Genomic DNA, 7,612 nt, shown 5'->3' with positions numbered 1-7,612 from the left:
ATATATATATATATATATATATATATATATATAGAGCTAGGATATGATACAGCAGTTAAGAATTACATATGTTCACAGGCCATGCCAAAGGAGGTGAGGGGTCCAATCAACAAACGTGTAACATGTAGCATCAACCCCCCCCCCCCCCAAGCTAGAGAGGTGAAACATACAAACACACAATAAAAGTAAACAAACCACTGGTACCCAGACTACAGGCAGGATACTACCAGTGGGAGAGACCCGCCAAGTCTAATCTTGAAGCAAAGACAAGAATGTCCCTTGTGGGACAACCCAAAAGTTCTATGCATATTCGGGTTTCCTGCGATTACACAGATGTCTAATGGCAGGGCATGCATGTTCTCGGACTACAAGTTTGGGGAAGCCTGACGATCCATGGGGCGAGACAACATACGTGATGGGTCCCGAGAAGTGGGGACTGGGTAGTGTGTACTGGTGTGACCAGACCCGACCTGCACCCGGAGTAAGGAAAAGTGCCGAAGAGGAGGTGTGGGTGGAGAACTATGGGTATGTAGTTATGGGCCTAGGCATGCAGGTGTTGACTGGAGCAGTTCTATGTGGACCGCCCCAGGGATGTAAACAATAGGGTACATTGGGCAGACCCGACACCTAACAAGCAGCCACACCCAGTACGAGTCCCACAGCAGCAATGTCTAGTTTACAGGGCAATGGGCGAAATAACCAGATGTGTCGTTGCAAACCCACTAAATGACACCAAAGAACACATGGTCGAAACACCCCACTGTAGGCATGTAAGCCGAATTAATTGGCATCACAAGGTATTATTGCTGTCCTCACCCCCACTCAGGGGTGTGGGTGTCCAGACCTACCCCCAAATGCAGGGAATATACACAGCTGTTGCTGTAGATGAAATGGCCAGCTCTGGACCTTCCTGTCAGCCATCCTGCACATCCCTGGACATGTCCCCACTATCAGCCCCTCTGTGTGGCCCAGTAACACCACTTACCTATCGACCCCTGTTGCATTCATAGTAATGTTCACAGTCACAAGTAGGTTACACCCTCCACACAACTATATTGGCAGAATCTGGAACCCCCAACCCAGCTGTCCCAGACTACACATGTAACTAACACATGAAGGGAAAACCTAAGCACACTTGGATCACTACTTGCTCACTACCTGGCAAAGTTCACCACCCCCCAACATTCCATACCCCTACACCAACTACCAAAACTGACACCTCATGTCCTGCCTTGCATACATATCCCAACACCCTGCAAACCTGCACTACTGCTCCCCCACCAATCAGTCAAATGACCTGCTATACAGTTAAAATGCCCCCCCCCCTCCACCTACCTGCCTAGCCCTCCACTATTCACATCTACTCTACAACACAGGTATGGCATAACTAAACCTAACCCGAATACCTGAGTGCAACCTATCCAGAAATGATAAACTGGAATCCCACTTAACCTTGCACTGACCTTCATGCACAGTCATACCTGACATGTACACCTGATTTAAGCATGTATAATACCGACATGTACATGAAGTAGCATGGGGGTATGCAGCAGCAAGTGGAAGTACACCTCTTTGGGTGGCAGTAAGCAATGCCCACACTAGTTAATCAATGTGAAGGCCAACCCAGTGTAAGACGCTGTAACTGGAGGTCAGCAAGTCTGACCCTAGCGCACACCAGCGCATACCTGCCTACACTTCCCCCACAGTGCCTTAGGCATGCTGTAGCCCACAGCCTTCATTGTGGCCAGTAACAACATAATCAGCACTCCCAGGCCCCTCCTCCTGCACACTATAGTCCAAGTGAGTTACCATGAAGGTATGGCAGATATACAATCAGCTGCTGTTATCACAAACATATCATCCGGCACAGTCAGTCAACAGTATAGGAAATGTATGTAAGTATGTACATCAGTACCAGCAAACGTGTGCACAGTGCTCAGTCACAGTATTCCAAGCAGTCTATGAGTATCAATGAACAGTGCCTGTCCACGCATACTGTGAGAACAGTAGTCTTGTATAATACTGAAGAGAGGAATGGAAAATGGAGCACGTCATTGGGGCGTGTTTCATCCATGGAAGCGGGAGATGAGGCTGGTCTGGTGTGTGAGCAAACCGCTGCTTCTCAAAACCCTGGCAGAATGCTACCAGAGGACAGTGTAGACCAGCAAAGTGTAATCGTGACACAACAACAGGTTCGTACCTGCCAGGATGCACCAGACTGTATGGTTCACAATAATGTTTCCACCAATATCGGAGGTGGATGAAGGGAAGGCTCGAATGTACATGGACTAAATGGATGAAGAGCCTGCAGAAGGTTGCATCGAGACAGTAATATGGAGGAGTACCGAGATGTGCAGAGAGGGAAATGTGTGGAGGTGTGGTATGGCAGGGCTAGCAACTGCAGAATGGATGGATGCTGTGTACGTGGAGCACAGGGGCTGGGGAAAGGGAGCATGGGTATGACATTAAGACAGAAATATGCAAATTACGCAGAACTGCAAGTGTAGTGGTCAAAGCATCCGCCTATCGCGCATGCATTCTAGGTCCCACTGCAGCACATTCTATTTTCCATGTGAAATTGGTATAACACCATCGTTTTGCTGTATAACCTACTAAATAACATTTACACTTGAACAGGAGTACTGAATTACACATAACCCACTCACTATTCAAAGGACATGAGACGAGACACATATGCATACACTGACAACCTTTAATGGTGCATTTTACAATAATGTATGCCATTGCCGACAGCACATAGATCTGCATTTATGTAATCAGTGAGGAATGCAAGGCCCACACAGAAAAGTAGATGCAGACAGTGCGGATATATAACATACTATGTTGTCCAGGCCAGGCCCATCAATTCATACAACTGTGAACAAAGGATTTGCCATCATGATAGGTAACAATAAACAATAACAGATGTAGTTCAGCAGCTGCCAGTTACACCCCATAGTCAAGGCCTAGGGGACATTTATTACCTGTGATAATGTCTATGTATATGTCACATGTATGGACCCTGACCAACAAATGTCATGGGAGTCCATGATATGACTGGGATGATAGCAGGAATGCTAGCAGTATATTATGATAGGCCAATACCAAACAACCTCTAACCATATCACAACAGGACAAAGCCAGCCATAAATGTGGAGGACAGAGGCAAGAACACAGGACCATACTTGTAATATTGCTGTTACACACCCTACACATTGCTGGTGTTACAGGATTCATTGCAACATACCCTTATGCAGGAATAACACATCAGGAACAGAACTGGAAGTAGCCATGTACTGATAGCATGCAACAGACAGATTGCCGGGGATATATCTAGGACAAGACCTGTGTGGTGCACAGGCAAAAGCAAACAGACAATCCACTGACCATCATGTGGATAGGCCCACTGTTGAGAGCTATGCAGACAGACTGCATTCCATCCTAAACTACTATGTACACGCAAACACTGCAAGACCAGCAATATACAAAGCACATAACAACACTACTCACTCTGTCTGTAGGTCTGGAACTTCTTAAGATTGTGTAGTTGTCCTGTGTCTGCAAGCCCCGCTGTAATAGGTACTTGCAACCTGCCATCTGTAACACTGCTGCCCATATACAGGAAGGATGTCCTCCATACTGGAAAGGTGAAGGGACAACGCCCGCATGAGTAAGCAGTTTATAGTATTGGGTTGCCATGATGATGCTTAACAGGATCACTCCACAGCAGGCTGCACGCAGTCAGCAACTGTTGCATACTGATTGGTGCAGAGCCCATCACCTGATCATGTGCATCACCTACAAAAGCCATGCTGAAATCCATTCAAACCAACTCATTCACTCTACTGGAGAGGGAGAGAGACAGAGTGAGAGAGAGATAGAGAAAAAAAAAAAAAGGAAAGATAAAATGCAACCCACACACAATGGGAAACAAAAACCTATAAGCCAAGATCGGGAAGGCGTCACACCCATCCAAAAAATAAAAGGTATGTAAAACATAACTGTATGTAATTTAATGTAGTATGTGGTATAGATTATTAGGATTTCTGATGTAGAATGTTTGATATGTGCCATCTGTAGCTGTCCCTGTAATGATGTCCCACTGAACAACTGGACAATACTGTTTGTCCCTGTAAGCAGTGAGACATACCCGCCAACTGTGCAGATCAGCAATGAATGACAAAGATGTCAGCCATAATATCTGTGTATTATATGTTAGTGTTGACAATAGCTGTCGGTGGATGTACTGCAGTCATGATAGACACATGGGTGTCAGAGCACACCACTTGCATGACAGTCATGTGAATGTGTAATGTAGCATGCACAAATGCCATAGGTGTGTAATAGGCGTACCAGCACTCTCACACCATAGTTACCACCCTAATGTTAGGCTGTGTTCACATGTGGCACCTGTCTGTGTTGCAGCAAGGCAGAACAGTGCAGCTATGAATGAAAGATGGTTGCAGAATGCAGACCGGATGTCTGTATGCACTCCACATATCTGTGTGATACGAAATGTGACATGTATGTGTACAGACACAGACACTCATATAGACATAGGTATATCCACACTGTACAACATATATCTACACATATATGTACATAGATGTATATTTATACACACATATATAGTGGCATTGACAATGGCATGCAGGTGAAATAGTCTGTACAGTCCAGCAAAGATAAGTGTCTCCATGGGGAGCATGGCTACAAACACATAGCACAAAGCATGGCACATACACATAACACAAAGCTTGGTACAATACAACATATGTCCCAATGGTAGTTAAGCAGCTGACATAACAATTGCAGTCTGTGAGCGTGTTGTAGCTGATAAGGTGGGGGGAGACATATATCTGTATTAAGAACTATGGTAACCCTGCTGTATGGGAGGCACAGACCTGTTTCCATCCTTATGTCTTCCAGGAATCATGTCGGATAGTCGCCTTCCTGCGTACAGCACCGCTGAAAAGGCTATCATCATCAACCTCCTGGTACAGCACTACGTACTTCTTTTTGGCCGGACAGCCCATGACCAGCAGGAGAGGACTGCCCTGTGGAACGAGCTAGTCCACAGAGTGAATGAGCGATACGCATTGACAAAAAAACAAAACTAGTGAAAACAAAAAAGAGAGCGGATTTGTAGAATTAAACTCCTTTATTGGTAAGCGCTTTTGTTAGCAAAAGGTAAGCCAACTTCTTCAGACCGTCAAAAAACATACAAGATACAATCCCATGTGAAAAGGAATGCCTTTTATACACAGTGTTAGTCTAATCAAGCAATCAATTAATTAAGTAAAAAACAATCAACAATAAAAAATCACAAGTAACCATTTGTTTGCTGAACCAGAGATTTCTTTTACATAGGTTTTTCTAAAATCAGTAAACCTTAGACAATAAACTTTCTCAAGCCTAATTTATCTCAATATTCAAAATACCAAATCACCCAGCCTTGTGATGGTAATATATTTACTTTAAAATTATTAAATTTTTAAAACCACGTATATTAAAAGATCCTAAATTGATCTCTTTATTCAAAAAGGCTTGTAATGCTTATATAGCTAAGGCTTTTATTTTGAGTAAACATTTGGTAGATACATATTCATTTAAATCCGGCATAATATAAGCCATGGTACGGATCTGCCATGCCAATTCTATTTCCTCGAGCCCCTCCAAGCGTCATTGGCTATGTTTGAGAAAATTTGTGCACTTAATTGTAGTGTAGCTAAGTATAACAGAAATAGCAACATCACTGTTAATAAACGGGATCTTCTCAAACTGCTTAATGTATGTAACGTGAGGGTTATGAAACCCGATAAAGGAGGTGGGCTGGTGTTTATGGACCAACAGGTCTATGAAACAAGAATGTTGAGTTTATTAAATAGTGATGTATATGTTAGTGCAAGCCAGAATGAGCTAAATGGGGCATATAATAAAATTAATAGCATGTTGAGCGACCTTTTTCTTGAAGGGAGCATTGATGTAAATACATAACATTTTTTGACCATGCCAGCCCCAGTAGTTCCAACATTGTTTGGTGCCCCTAAAATACATAAGGATCTAAATAGTCAACCCTTTAGACCTATTGTGGACAGTAGGGGTTCTGTGACATATGCTTGTGCCAAGTTTGTTGACTGCAAGTTGAAACCATTTGTTGTCAGAGACACAAGTATGTCAAGATTCTTGGCATTTTTTGAAAAATATTAATGCACTAGAGTTCAATGAACATCACATTTTCCTTACAGTCGACATCAAGGACCTCTATACCTCCATTCCACACCGAACAGGAATCGAATGGGTTAGAGAGTTCCTTCACAAAAGAGGGATGGAACATCAGCAAATTAATTTGATAGAAGTTCTCCTTGAAATAATACTGGAGAATAATTATATTCTTTTTTCAGACAAATTGTTCCTCCAAAAGAGTGGCATTGCAATGGGCTCCCCTTGTGGGAGCAGTTTTGCTAACAGTGTCTTGGCCTATTGGGAAAGGTCCTTCCTATTTAATTGTACAACATACAAAGAACATGTGGCCTGGTACACAAATTACCAGGATGACATGTTCTTCTTGTGGAAGGGGCCGGTGGACATGATTAATGGGTTTATAACTGAAATGACTTAATTTGCTTCATTCTTGGAATTTACATACCAAGTAGGCCAAAATGAGGTTAATGTTTTGGATATCCACCTTAGTAAAGACAATAACAATAGGCAATTTAGTTCTACCATCCATCGAAAACCCACATACTCTAATACATTTTTACATTTCACAAGTTGCCATCCCCTCCATCAGAAAAGGGCAGTGGTTAAGGGACAGGCAGTAAAAGCAGCGAGGATGGTATCCAGTTTTGATGATTTCTTAGAGGAGTGTAATCTCCTCAAAGAAATGTTCTTAAAAAGAGCTTATCCTTTACCCTTAATCGATCAAGTGATGGAAGAGGTACGTAATAAAAGATCAATAGGGTATTTTCAACCTTTGGTACAAGAAAAACAAGTTTACACAACCCCACCAGTGGGGAATGTTATTAACATTTCCCAGGGAAAAGAAAAGGTATTGAATGGGGTAACTAGTTTTTTAACAACCTGTTCCCTAGATACAAGCAGCATTAGGGAGATTATATGTAAAAATTGGTCTTTAATACAACAGAACAATGAATTAGTCAAAATGTTGGGCACAACACCAGCTATAACATACAGAAGAGGTCTCAATTTGAAAAATTTGGTTGAGAGACCGAAAAAAGCTTTAAGAGGCCAAACTGGTATGTCTAAATGTGGAAGATGTGCCCAATGTAAACATATTAAAGTGACTAATAAGGTTAACATCAGAGATAAGACGTATCAAATTTGGGGTAGACATACATGTGATTCCCAAGGGTTAGTATATGGGGCTGAGTGCAACCAATGCGAAGGTTACTATATTGGAAAAACAGAACGAAAGCTCAAGCAAAGGATATATGAGCATCAATGTAGCATTGATAGGCAGATCAGTACAAATGCCCTAGCAAGGCATATAATAGAACACCCAGACCATAAGTTCAGTTTTATTGTCTTGCAAAAAGTAGACCGTAGCAGCAGGGGTGGTCCATGGCAACTTAAACTCGAGGAAATAGAATTG

The sequence above is a fragment of the Protopterus annectens genome, chromosome 2.part1 (genome assembly GCF_019279795.1).
Source record: "Protopterus annectens isolate FY-2018-M chromosome 2.part1, PAN1.0, whole genome shotgun sequence".
Taxonomy (NCBI): Eukaryota; Metazoa; Chordata; order Ceratodontiformes; family Protopteridae; genus Protopterus; species Protopterus annectens.
Note: the sequence above shows the minus strand (reverse complement) of the source record.